At 32.1% G+C, this 15,282-nt stretch overlaps 1 protein-coding gene across 3 annotated transcripts in view; it reads right to left on the bottom strand.

Moving 5' to 3' along the window:
• LOC106466369 (spatacsin-like) overlaps positions 1 to 7,560 on the bottom strand; it is an 18,073-nt gene extending 10,513 nt beyond the window's left edge. For all 3 annotated transcript variants that reach the window (XM_013926650.2, XM_022394366.1, XM_022394365.1), the window contains exon 1: positions 7,321 to 7,560. The gene's annotated coding sequence lies outside the window, so the exon portion shown is untranslated. The remainder of the gene's footprint in view (positions 1 to 7,320) is intronic.
• Positions 7,561 to 15,282: the final 7,722 nt, after the last annotated feature.

Genomic DNA, 15,282 nt, shown 5'->3' on the forward strand with positions numbered 1-15,282 from the left:
CTAGCCATCCCTAATTTAGCAGTGAAAAACTAGAGGGAAGGCAACTAGTCAACTCTTTTATCAATGAATAGAGGGATTAACCATAACACTATAATGCTCCCATTTGCTCCGTTTGATGGGACGGAGATTCGAAACCACGACCCTCAGACTGCAAGTCAAGCACCCTAACCACCTGGCATTAAAACTAGGAGCATCAGAAAGCGATAAGATACAATGTCTGCATGCAAAAGGTCATAACAAAAATACAAATATTCTTATTGGTTGACTTAAGTTTTAGTAAAAAGATTATTTTTTATAGAAGTTGATAAATTTTCAGTGCTGATAATTTAAAACATTTTAACATTTATTTCAAAACTTACATATCTGAGTATCAACATGTACTCATAATTTATTTAAGAAATGTATTGAAGTGAAAATTTTTAATTCCATAAACTGCACAGCTAAACTTGAAATTTATAAGTTGTCAGAACCTTACCACAGCATCAATGATACTGGGTTAATACTGTTGAAAAGAAACTAATTTTTTTTTCATGTTTACTTCAATCTTTACTGTATAATGCACATGATCACATGACCATAAAAAGTTCTATACAATGGTAGTAATACTATAATCTCTCTACTAGTCAAGTCAACCTGAAGTGGCTAGAACATGCTACACATTTACCCAACCCAATTGTAATTATGAAGATATTTAATAAAAACAGTTGTAATGTGTATTATAAAAAAAAAAAAAATGGACAGAACTGTAATTAATAAACCTTCAAAAACAACTACATGAATATTATATGCTCACCAACAATGACCATGGTTACATGTGTGTGTGTGTGTGTGTGTGTGTGTGTGTGTGTGTGGAAATAGTGAAATCTTACATAACTTAATTTTACTACCTCCGTTGTGGCTTTAAACAATATTCACAATTGTACTTTATGTTCATTCAGTCACTCAAAATAAATTTACAATCAACAGTAGCAATTTATTTTTTTGCATGCATAATTTTGAGCTGCCATGGCCAGAATTTAAACTCAAGACCATAAGCTAAATTGACCGATGTTCTGTTAATTATGTTTTTAACCCATCCCTTTTCCAGTACTCAATATAAACTACTAAAAAATTGTTAAAAGAGCTTAATTAACAGACTTCCAAAAAGATAATAGAATAAAGCATAATATACCAATGCCCCAAGAACATTTAGGAATAACTGACCTTATACTTGCTACCAGTCTATTCAATCAGAACACATCTGAATTTCACTTTAAAATTGAAGACCCAAAATTTTATCTCATAAAGATACATTTTACCAGCATTTTCGTTTATAATCAAATAGCAATTGGTTAGACAATACTATTCAGACTATTACATATTCAGAATTCCAGACCAACTGTACACTCAGATTTAATATTAATTAGGCTATAATGACAAACATTTGAAATTATGTAAGGAAACAATAAGTCCCAATTTTTTTTTCACAACAGCCAATTTCTTACATTTCATTGGTCAGAGATCATTTTCATGGTATGGACTTATTAATAATGCAATTTTTCTTTGGAAATACAGTAGTAAATTAATATCAGACGTCTCATTTCAAATTTTTTTAAATAACTTAACCCTTTTGAAAACACTTTTACAGTAAACAGATAAATATTATATAATGTATACAATAGTGCCCAAAGCCCGAGTCACATTTGTTTGTTTGTTGATAAGTACAGAGCTACAGAAAGGGTTATTTGTGCTCTGCCCACCACAGGTATCGAAACCCAGTTTCTAGCAGTGCAACTCCACAGACATACCACTGTGCCACTGAGGGGCGTGTCACATTTGTCTTAAGAAAGAAAGACAATCCTGCATAAATATCTATGCTTATTCATTCACCAGCAAGGTTTATTTGTAGATAGTGTGTGAAAATGCCTTTCTTTTACAGCAGTTGAGGTAATTTTACTCTGATATTCTGCCTACAAATGACAAATAAGTAGGTGGTATTACTCAGGTTTGTTTTTCAATAAATAGCTAAAACAAACATTTGTGGAGCATTTCCAGCTTGTGACTGAAAATAGCTATTGAAAAATTTTACATGCTAGGAATCAAGTCCATACGAGCCAGAGAAATAGTGGGAAACACGTAAAACCATCAAAACCCTCATGGTTACAATACATTGCATTTATCTGACTGTGTAACTTCTTCAATTATTAAAAAACAGACAACATGTTTCAATTCCAGTACACCATGCATTAGGTCAGCTGAAAAAAAAAGACTTTGAAAAGTGAGCTATCTGAACAGGGTTAATGAGTAAAAGTACAAATGCAGATGATGAGTTTTAACATTAAGAAGTGTAAAGTTATTTACACTGGAAATTTGGAAAGGACTTGTTTTTTATGTGAGAGAAGCATTTGGTACCATAAAAACAAAACTAAGGCCCTCTGCTAACTGTTTAATGATATAAAATGAGCAGATCAAATTATTAATTTATAGAAAGTTTGAACCTAAAACAAAAATTAAACAGTAAAATCATATTTGGAATATGTTATACAGTTTTGAATGCTTTACTTCAAGATGTCAAGTGTTTAAATCGAACATGACAACAAAAACTTAAGTCTAAAGAGGCTATCATTTCATTGCATAGGTTACTAGTTAGGCCACATTTGGTGTTGTGTTCAGTCTTGCACTCCTTACCTTAGGAAGAGCACTGAATTACTAGAAAGGGTTTAGAGGAGGGCTACTATGATGGTACCTGGGAGGAAAAGGTTGTCATACAAGGACAGGTTAAATCTCAAATTGTTTTCTCTTGAAAAAAGAATTAGAAGGGATTTGATTAAAGTGTATAATACTGTTAAGGGAATTGATATTGTTGATGCATCATCCATTTTTATACATAATGGTGAAAATGGTAGGACTAGGGAACAGAAATATAAACTTTTGCAGGGTAGGAATCTTTATCACCCAAGACAGTTTTATTTTTCTAAAAGGGTGGTTAGCTTTTGGAATGAGTCACCTGCAGTAAATTTAAGATAATTCAAGGGATATCTTGATAAATATTTGAATGATGAAGGCTAGCTTTGAATTTTTCTTTTGTAGTGGATGTGATGGCCTGAATAGAACAATAGGTCCCTTATTTTCTTTTAATTTTATGTCATGTCATACATTTAAAGTATCAAAAGGGTAAATTATTATTTTCAATGCTTGTACATGCTTTCAATCAGAGTAATTAATTTTTTTTAAATATTAAAATATTAGAAATATATATATTCCTATTCAAAATTTGTTCCTTTTTTACAATGTAATATAACATAAAATATACTTTTAAGTTGTAAAACTTTTTAATTGAATACTTCATTTTATGAAGCCAATCTTAAAGATTTTTTCCCCCCTTTAAAACACAAATCAAAATACTAAGTCTTTCTTTATCACTAATCTTAGTCTCTTACATCAGCTATTTCTAGTATTAAAACTAGTTTAATGACAACATTATTTCAAATTGAGAAACTTATCATGTTTATGTATTTAAAATTTCAAGTGAATGTTTGTTACAGTAGGGGACTTATCAGCATGTTTTCATAAAATTATCAACTTTATCACAGCCATCCAGAGCAAGGCTTTGAAGTAACATAGAACCATTAAACACTGCACTGGATGAGCAAGAACTGGCAAAAAGTGAATTATTACTGGTAGAAAATGTACTGCTGCTGGATGTTTCCACTCTATGTTATGTTGAACATTTTTTTCCAATTAGATCTAAATGTCACCATTTCTCAGTTTCAAGTTAGTTTGCTACTATTACCACAAGCTACTGCCCTTTAACAAATGCAACAGAAATAATGAAATTGGTCATTTGGCAATCACTGACACAAACATGAAAGATCATGTTCCTTACTGTCTTGGCAGGCCAATTACTGATGTTGAAACTGTGTTTACCCACGCAGCATTTCATTTATTTCAGGACATAACTGACAGATACATGCACACAAAAATCAAATGGCATGTATCTAAAGCTTAGACAAACACTATGCATGACAAGAAGCACAATTTCACAGAAGCTGGTGCACATGCTTGAACTTTAAAACTCAGTTTACTGAAGTAAAGGAGCATTTGATCATCTCTCAGTTATTCTTCATAGTGATGGAAGTAATGTTCATTACATTAGAGTGGTCCCTATTTGTAGCTAAAATTTCAGGTTAAAAATTATAAAGTTCTCACCCCCTAATTTTGTTCCAGTGTACAAAAAAACAACAACATTAAATGTAAAACTTCATCCATTTTGGACCATATTGGAGGTTGCTCAATGAGGTTGAAGTTCTATACTACAGTGGCCTGGTATCATCTGTACAACGTGATACAAAACTATTTATGTATTATAAATTATTTACTTAAAGTATGCTATTTTATTCATATACAATACTATCATTACATAATTATATGATTTTTGGAGTGGTTAATTACTTTTACATTATTGTTTCCTTTTTCTGTTAGGAAAGCATCTTCTAATATCTTGCACAGCTTGAGGGAGTAATAGTTTTTGTTCTTTCCTTGCTATGATGGCATTATACTCCTCAATAAGAGCCACACTCCTTTAAGCATTGTCCTTTACCATATTCAAGTGCTGAACTGTCTGTACTGATTCCATATAGTCCTGTCGGAGATCCTATGACTTGGGTCATTATCCAGAAATCTAGATGGAATTTTGAGGCACCTGTAGAAGTCTGTTGTGTTCTTTGTTATGAATTCTTAAACTGAAATATTCTCAGACTTCCTGATATTGAACTGGATGTGTTTTGGAAGTTCATTCTTGAGGTCGGCACGATGTTACAGTCACATGATTTTGCCTGGTAATGCAATCGCCATTTTGACAAAGGGGAAAACAATAGCAAAGTGAGTAAAGCTGCATGTACACAATTTATCTATACACGTGTTAGTGCTAAAGTTGTTGTGCAAATTCTTCAATTATCATTCATATATGATTGTTTGATAGTCAAATTATCAATTGCAATGTCTTATCAATACATGGGAAGTTGTAGGCTAAGGCATTGGCGAGATAAAGTTACAATTAATTGGTCTTGATTCTTGTCCCTACCAGCACTATGTCAATTCGTGGATCAACGACCCGACATAATGGCCCAGTGTGCAGTACCCGGATGTATACAATTACCTTGTGTTAAAAAAATCAGAAGACAACATTTACGTGATATAAAATGAGCTTAACACACATAATTATAGTCAGACTTTGGCTCCCACAGCTTTCCTGTTGCTTCCAGTGTTCCACAGTTGATAGCTTTTAGTTACAACACTCTTTTCTCTCTTTTTGTGCATTTGAATTTTGGTATTTGGATTTATAGATCATTGCCTGGCCCTGTTAAGGCCCTTTTGTTGGAGTATTTTGTCGATGATTTTTCTTTTTGTCAGTGGACCTGGCTGGTCTTGGCTTCTCTCCTTTGCAGTAGCTTGACTGGGTATCAAATAAATGGGGACGTTAAGGTCTTTGACTTGTTATTGGTGCAACTGAATACACAACAACTCTTAACCATATTTGCAGGTTTGGAACAACAAATATGAATCTAGACAGCAAAGAAGTGTATAGAATGAATAACATTTCCCCTTTGCCTCAGTGGCTATGCTGATATTGCATTGTGGGAGGGCAAAGTTCCAGGATGTCCAACATCAAGAATCCTTGCCTTCCTCATTTAGTGTCTTTACCATTGCTTGTTTTGTCACTGTAAATACAGATGAATCAAAGAATGCCAAACCAATGAGTTTCTCAAGGAGATACCAAAATGTCCAGCAAATGTTTTACAGGCAGATTTTGAAGGAGCAAAATTCATCTTCTTATACTTAACACATTGTAGGAAGTTAAGATATTGTAAGGAGCAGAAATGGCATTGGGAGCAGTGAATCATGCCCTCAGGTGAACTCAAACAACAAAGATGCAATGTCACAGAGTTATCTTTCCTCATGGCCAGTGAGCTTAAACCGTCTCATAAACATCTAGATCTTGAGGCATATAATGCCTTGGCCATCCATCATGCATGATACAATGCACTAGGTTCTATAAATTGCACTACACTAGGAGGGATTCCACCAAGAAAGGTTGTGGCTTATTCAAGAAGCTCTTGATAATTGTCTCTACGTTGGATGACCTGAAGTTATCTTGTAGAAATTCTAGAAACTACTATCATGTCATATAGAATGTTACAGTAGTAAAAAATTGCCACATGGATTAATCATACATGGAATGTAAATACAATGAGCTACAAGGTAAAATTTCAACTAACTTGAGCTACCCCTAAATGTTAGTGTTACTCAACATGAATAAAACTTGGTGTGAATTACTTATTTATATATTGGAACAAAATGAGGGGGCCAGAGTATTGTAAATCAAAACTTCAAATTTAGAAATAAGGATCACCCTACTCTAAAGTCACTTACCAGAGAGCAGATAAAATAATTTTCTCATATTGCAAAAGAAAGTATCTGTCTCAGATGCAAACAAGAAGCTGTAACTTGTGCAAACTACTAGATTCTAAAACACTATCTTAAAGTTAATATTAGAGGCAGTTTGACTACATTCACAAGTTTTGTATTTTATGTTGAGTTGTACCAAGAATGTAACTTTCCTTATTTTTTAAAGCAGGAAAAAATATGAATTTTTACCTAAAAGTAAAAAAAAAGTGAAAAAATAGGAAAGTAGAGCACATTGTGAAGCTTACTATGGGAATAAATAAGACAGAGGTCAGGGGTACTCAATTTTCTTTAAATAAAGTATTAAGAAAATAGTGGTTTGTATTTAAGAAACATGCTAAAACTTTGGGATATACTTTAAAAATAATTTTTGTTTATGTTTTTGGGTAAATCTATGGGCCATATGTGTTTACACTCTCAAAGCCATCTTAAAGTTTTGGTTTTCATCAAGTTCATGCACAGTGGCAATATAGTTTTACAACAATACAAGTTCATCTAAGAGACAAGACTCTAGGCATGAATTGTGATAAGTTATATGACTTTACAATGGTTTGTCACATAAACATGATACAGCATGATACTCATACTAGGACCGATATACTTATCAGCTAGCAAAGTAGCACTAGCATCATACAACTTACAAGTACAACTTGCATTATCACTAGTAATAGTATCAGTGTCACTGCAGAATAAACCTAATTGTTACTGTGTTAGTGATACAAATGATGATTATGCTCGGCTGGTAAATTACTAATAATAAATATACTAATAACTGCTATTATACTTATAAGACTAATTACAAGTTATAACAGTAGAAGTAGTGGTACTAGTTACAAAACTTCGCAGTCTACTAGTACTAGTAGTTCTTCAACTTACACTTTTAGTTTTACAGTTACAACTTTCAAATTCAAGGTAGTAGTCTACTTCAGTGCCAGTACAGTAGTCACTGTTTGTTGATAACTCTTGAAAATCCTCGGACTATAATTTATAAAGAATACGAATTAAGTAATGCATATATAAAATTATTTGTAACTTCTAACAAGAGTAGCGTTTTCACTTTTATTCAAATGCTTCTGCTAATTGGTAGCACTACCTACGTCTAACTTCTAAGACTAACAAAATATCTAGGGCAACACCAACCTCAATCACATGTCTTTGAAATTAATTATGTGCCCTCTGTCGCTTCTCAAATTTTGATTGCGAAAAAACACATAGCGATAATTATATAATTGTTTTAAAACAGTTTTGATAAAATTCCTTTTTTGTTCATATCTTTAGAGTTACTTATGATAACGTAAAATATGCAATAAATACTATAATATTGTTATTTATATATGTATATATGTAATGCAAACATAACATTGTGTAAACAGTTAAGTTAATATTTACATCAAAAGGATGGTTTTGTTTGTTTCAGCGCAAAACCACAATGGGCCTTCTGTTGTGCTCACCGCAAGGAATATAATCCCGGATTTTAGCGTTGTAATTTCGTATGCTTACTGTTGACCCACCGGTGGACCCAAAAGGAAGGACTACATTAAAAACAGCAAGATCAAATGTGTGATTAAATGTAAGGGATGAGTGGCTTTATATGGAAAATGTGAGTTACATCCTGATGAAGTTGAGGATATAAAAGATAATAGCAAGGAGATTGAATCCATTTGGAATTCTATTAGTGAACATAAAGGGAAAAGGCATTTAGTGGGAATTTGTTACAGACCACCAAATGATACTGAAAAAATTAGTGAGAAACTTTAAAATGAGATTAAGATTTCAACTGCTAATGAAGTCATAATTATGGGTGATTTTAATTTCAAGCATGTAGATTGGGAAATGCTAGAGTCAAACCGTGAGGGAAAAAGGTTTTTGGAAACTGTTCAAGATGTCTTTCTTCACCAATTAGTCAAGGAACCTACTAGAAACAATGATATTTTGTTAACTTCAAATATAGGAATGATCGGGAGAGTGGAAATTGGGGAATATCTGGGTGCAAGTGATCATTGCTCAATTAGGTTCAATGTTTTGCTGCATATGGAAATAAGAAATAATTATATTTTTGTTACAAATTTAAAAATAAAGCACATTTTGAGAGGGTGCGACAAGAATTATCTCTTGTGAATTGGGCAGCTGAGTTATTTGAAGACACTGATCAGATGTGGAAAATTTTTAAAGATAAGTTTTAAATATTCAAGATAAACATATTCCTTATAGAAAGAAAACGGTAGCTACAATTAAAAAACCAGGTTGGTTCATAAAGAGTATGAGATAAAATTAAAGAAAAGCATAATAAATTTTAAGAAATTTAAATTGACTGGTATGACAGGAGATTTAAAAGATTATAGAAGATCAAGAAAGTTGGTGAAACAGGAAATTAGAACATCATAAAGAATGTATGAGAAAAGGTTGGCTGAAAATGTAAAAACTAACAGTAAAGATTTCTATAAATTAAGGGTAAACAAAGTGTTAGGATGGCGGTAGGATTCTTGAGGGATGATAAAGGAATGTTCGTATCTGATGATTATAAGATGGCTGGGTTATTAAATTTTGACTTTTCTTTGGTTTTTACTAACGAAGGTTAAAGTAGTATTCCACATCTTGAGCAGTTGATAGATGAAAACAAGATCGAACAAGATGACTGCATTAATTCTCAGCTGGTTAAGAAAAAAATGAGAAGTTTAAAGAACGATAAGGCTCTTAAGCCAGATTATACTTCTTCAATGGCTTAGAAAGAGGTTAAAGGTTGGATATGTGAGCCATTTGCTAATGTTTTTGTCAGTCCTTGAATAGTGGGCATGTACCAGAGGATTGGAACTTAGCTAATGTAACTCCTCTTTTCAAGGGAGGTGATAAAAATTGTCCCATTAATTATAGACTCATTAATCTTACATCAGTTGTTGGTAAAGTTTTGGAAAATCGGATAAAAGATACTTTACAAAGTCATTTAACAAATTTTAGAATTTTATTGGATAGTCAACATGGTTTCACTAAGGGAAAATTTTGCCTAATAAATCTTTTGCCATTCTTTGAAAAGGTTACTGCTTATGTAGATGAGGGTTATAGTGTAGATTTGATGTATCTGGATTCTCAGAAAGCATTTGACAAGGTGCCCCATAAGAGGCTTGGAAAAAATTATCCCTATAGATGTGGGAGATAAATTAGCTAATTGGATAGAAGAGTGACTGGACGGAAGAAAGAAGAGGATTGTTGTAAATGAGGTTCAGTCAAACTGGATTATTGTCACAAGTGAGGTACCTCAGGGCTCAGTCTTAGGACCTTTGCTCTTGTTTATTTATATCAATGACATAGATGACAGAATGATTAATAAATTACTTAAATTTGTAGATAATATTAAGGTTGTGGGTGTTGCTAGCTGTTAAGAAGATGCTGGTGATTTACAGAAGGATTTAGATAGTTTAATGAGTTGGGCAAATAAATGGCAGATGGGTTTTAATTATAATTAATGCAAGATAATGCATGGGGGTTATCATAATTTGAATTATAAGTATAATTTGGATGGGAATAATCTTAACAGTGTCATGAAAGAATGGTATTTTGGTGTAATAGTTGATCAATCTCTGAAGCTACCTAAGCGGTGTGCTGTTGTTAGTGCTAGGGCAGATAGGATTTTAGGTTATATCTACAGAAATATTGAATACCTAAAGAAGTTATAATTTAATTGTACAGGTCACTGGTTAGGCCACATTTGAAATATTGTGTTCAGTCTTGGGCTCCTTACCTTACGAAAGACACTGAGTTGTTGGAAAGGGTTCAGAGAAGGATTACTAGAATGGTGCCTTGGATAGAGGAGTTGTCATACGAGGAGGGGTTGAAATCTCTCAAATTTTTTTCTCTTGAAAAAATAAGAGTTAGGGGAACTGTTTGTGGTGTTTAAGATTGTAAAGGGATTGTTGACACATCATCTTTTTTCATACTTAACAGTGAGAATAGTAGGACTAGGGTGGTTGGCCTCGGAAATGGGCTGCCTTCGGATATTGTGGAGGCAGTAAATTTAAGTGAGTTCAAGAGAAAGTTTGATAAGTAAATGAGTGATAAGGGCTAGCTTTAAGCTGTTTATTTAAATTTATTTATTAAAGGTTTTTAGTTTAGTTTAGAGGATGGAAGAGCCAAGATGGGCCAATAGGTCCCATGTTGTCTCAAAACGTTATGTCATAACTTTTGTATCAGTATTTCAACATTAGCAGTAATAAATTACAATATTTTATTGATTCTTCGAATTATTGAGAATTCGCCATAAATAATATATATATATAGGTTGATACTTGAAACTGTCGGTACTTGGTGATATTTCATAATTACAGAATTGAGGAAAAACAAGACAATTGTACGCTTCACAAATACTTCATTTATTACGACCACGATAATGCCTTTACTGGCGAAACCATGGTCGTAATAACTAATGTATTTGTGAAACGTACAATTGTTTTGTTTTTCCTCAATTCTGTAAAATATCTTTGCACTGAAAGAAGTTACTTTAGATATTTAATGCACATCAAAAACGTCCACTTCATATGTTTTTCAACAATAATCAAACATTGTTGAAAAGGGCAATAAAATTGTTTCAGATATCACTCCATGTTTGCCATCACTGTATGCAAGTATGACACAGAAGACTGAATTAACAATTAACAAGAACCGTTAGTAAAGGATAGTGCAGTCTGTATCACCATGTAGGAATATGTCAACATATTTGATTCCGATACAGCTATTTTTCGAATGTACCATAATTTGTAGATTATTATTCTTAGTTTCAAATGACATATGCCAATAATGATTGATTTTTGTAATAAATGTAAATCAAAGTATTGATGTTAAATAACAGAAGCCGTCCTTTATATAGCTCCTTCCTCCCATAGTGGCTCAGCGGTAAATCAGCCGGCTTACGACGCTAAAAGTCAGGTTTTGATACCGGTAGTGAGAAGAGCATAGATAGCCCCTTGTGTAGCATTGTATTTAACAACAACCAAACAAAGAGGTCATTTTACTTTTTCTAATTACAGAATTGTGTGAATTTTATTTTTGATATTTTATAGATCGTTATAATTGTGTGAAGTATTTTTAGTTGCGAGATGATTGTCTTTTTAGGCTTTTTCTCTCGAGTTGCTTTTTCAAATCACTACAAGTTGTACAAGAAATTTACAAATCAAATGAAAAATTTGCATAAACACTACTTCGGCACATTTTATTGTATGGGGTTTAGAAGAAAGTATTTCTACTGCAACTGTTAGATACAGAATGGTTATTTATTCAGAATGAATTCCTTATATAATTATTTCCACAGCTTTACTTATATTCCCAAAATCGGATTTATAATAGTGAAGAAAGAATTCATATTTGAATATTTCATGTGTCAAGAAAACGTTTTTTACTTAGTCATGTTTTTGTTTTGTTTTTCCAGATTATCAATAAGAAAACTGCAATGTTTGGGAATGTTGAATGTAAGTGAGACATCAGAATTCTAATAAGTTTGAACCTACCAATGATTTGGTTGTTTGCTTATATTAATTAATTTTTTTCTTAGCGTATTTCTGTTTGAATTATATTTATACATTTTTCACAACCTAAACTCTACCCATTCCACGCAAGTTTTTTTTTTTATTACAACCTCAGCATTAAAAGAAAAGTACATATTTCAAATGGAATATTTTATTTAACTGCAATACTTATAGTGTTAAGTTGTATTGCCAGTATTTTATAAACTAGAAATTGACTATGCTATCATTAAACAAACATTCTTATGACTTAGGCTTACACTAAGTTAGCCAAACGTAAGATCTAAAGTGCTGTCGCAATGTTGAAAATTTCCATAATTCAATAGGGCGATTAAACTTCTATGCAGGGGAAATTCATTAAACTTACTCATACACGCTTCTATGAATGAAGATTAGAAATTTAAAGAACAAGAAAATAGTAACTGTTTCTTCTCAGATATTCTTGTTGGTATTACAAAAATTTCATTTCGACAAAGGAACAAACCGATATATTTCATAAGCTATAGATAGTAGTAACGATTTCTTTTATTAAGCAGGTTTTTGGATTTTTCGGTAAAAAAAGAAAAATACAAATACCAGTCCATTTAATGAAGACTAAAGCGTTTTATTTCTACGATTACTCGTTATACAAATAAAATTAGTACAAATTCTATGTAACTAACGATAAGTAAATAACGCCCCAGTAGAGATTCCACTTACTAGTTTATTCGTGTGTATGGTACTTCTCGTATCGTTAGAAGTTCGTTGAAAATGCACTCTCAAAATGTACAACGCTGACCTAACTAACTGGCTGACTCAACAATCAATTGATTTTCTACTCCATTATCTTGAGAGTTCTTTTTTTTTTCTTTTTGGGCTCCCTAGTGGCTCAATGGTAAAGGTCAGGGCTAATAAAGCTAAAAATCGGATTCGACACCCGCGATTGGCAGAGTACATGTAGCACATTGTGTATCTTTATGATTAAAAACAAATAAACTTTATTTTTGGTGTTTTCAAATCGTAGCGAATTTATGTACACAAAAAGACGTATAACTGAGTGAGCAACTAATTTATAGAGGAGGAGGGATCAACAAGATGAAGACGCCATAGTTTTAAAAGTGGCCACTAGGGGCGCAAAACTAACTAACAGGTGGTCATAATGAATGATTATGTAATAGTACCACAAAGTAGAGAACGTATTTCTAGGCAGCCAATGACTCATACAATACATGTTTCAACATGAATATAATTAATCATTAATTAATTCATTAAATCATTCTAAAAATAATGCTTAACATTAGTTAATCAAATCGTACTAAAAAGAAGGTTTATCACTAATTCATTAATGCATTTATAATTAATTCGTCCCAAAAAGGACGCTTAACACTAATTAATTAATCCTGAAAAGGACAGTAAATGTTAATTCATTAGTTAATTAATAATTAAATCATCCTATCACAAAGTAGAGAACACGTTTCTAGGCAGCCATGAATTATACGGTACACGTCTCAACAAGAATACAATTAATCACTAATTCGATAGTTAATTAAATCGTCATAAAAATGGACACTTAACACTAATTCATTAAATAATTTATAATTAATTCCTTAAATCAATTATAACTAATTTATCCTAAAAAGGACGCTTTAAAACTAATTCATTAGTTAATTAAATCGTCATAAAAAAGGACGCTAAATGATAATTCATCAGTTAATTAAATTTCCTTATCAAAACACGATATCTTAATTAAAACTTACTCTTTTAGTTATCAACCAAATGTTTTAAGATTTTCAGTGACATGGATATAATGAAATGTCAAAAACATTACTTAATATAACACGTTTGAATGAGATCACAACATGCATTTTAACTAGTGTTTAATTCAGGACGTATCTTGTGAATCCATGTCCTGAATTAAATGCTAATCAAACAGCTTCACCTTTGCTCCTGAAACTTTAAACATAAATTATACCAGGAACACAATACATGTCTGTAGGTTTAAATCGCCCTGAAAAGAGTGATATCATGCAATAATTAAAACTTATACGTTGACTTTATACAGCATTTTACATCGTCAATAAAACGTTTATTATGCAATAAGATTTTTACTAATTTGACTTTATGCAACAAAATAATTTACACATGTTACTTTATCTCATGTTTTACAAAAGTGGACTTTCACATATGTATATATACTTAATTACCATTATTTTTACAACTGTCCATAAGATTTTAACAAATATACTGTGACAGTACTTCTACAAGTCATTAATGTCAAAAATATCATTTAATGTAACATGTTTGAATGAGGTTACAACTTACATTTTACTACATATGATTAATTACTATTATAGAATAACAACACTTACCATAAATCTTCGAGGACCAAATTAGTGACGTAACTTGTTCAAAATACAGTCTAATCTGTGTTCTTTCTAATTTACATCAATGAAAGCATACAATCACGAAACACATACAAATTTCTACATATTGTTTCTATTGTTCATTTACAAGACTAACGAACCCGTATATGATGTCAAACCTTGATACTGTTCAACATTACTTCACACGCGTATAGAGAGTTATTGTAAGAAAAAAGACATGTAAAGCTTTCTTTAACTCAACACACAGTTTACCAAGTCTAACTCATTGAAGATCACTGACAGACTGGGTTAGGAAAATATACAAGTTAGAAAAACCATCTGCTTAGAATGACAAAGGTCAGTTCTGAGTTGACCAAGTGTATGTGGTTTGTGAAGTAAGTACTGTGTTGCAATGTAGAAGTAGAGCAGAGTTTGAAGAAATAAAAGTAAAGCGTGACAGTCCGAAGTGTTTGATATTTAAGGCTACTGACAGGCTTGGTAGAAAAGAATGAAAAAGTCTATTTTGCTATAACTGGCTAGCTAGTCGAAGGGATTGAAGTTTTAATAACAATTCAGTGTTTGTAACAAAAAAAAACGGTTAATTTAATAATTTTATAATAATATACTCTAATTAATATTCATTTTACACAAGTAATCAAAGTTTTCTTTATTTTAGAAATTATACAAAACTTAAGTTATCAACACATATTGAAACATTTGATAAAACTTCAAAACACACTAGGATAATATTTACAAAAGCTTCTTGAAAATCGTGAAATCGACGATCTTACTCAAAAACATTATTTTTATAACACTAACTAAAGAAACTTTGATTACTTGCCCCCTTGGCCCGGCATGGCCAGGTGAATAAGGCGCTCGACTCACAATCTGAGGGTCGCGGGTTCGAATCCGCATCCCACCAAACATGCTCGCCCTTTCAGCCGTGGGGGGGTTTTTATGTGAAGGTAATTCCCACTATTCGTTGG

The sequence above is a fragment of the Limulus polyphemus genome, unplaced genomic scaffold, assembly GCF_000517525.1.
Source record: "Limulus polyphemus unplaced genomic scaffold, Limulus_polyphemus-2.1.2 Scaffold2240, whole genome shotgun sequence".
Taxonomy (NCBI): domain Eukaryota; kingdom Metazoa; phylum Arthropoda; class Merostomata; order Xiphosura; family Limulidae; genus Limulus; species Limulus polyphemus.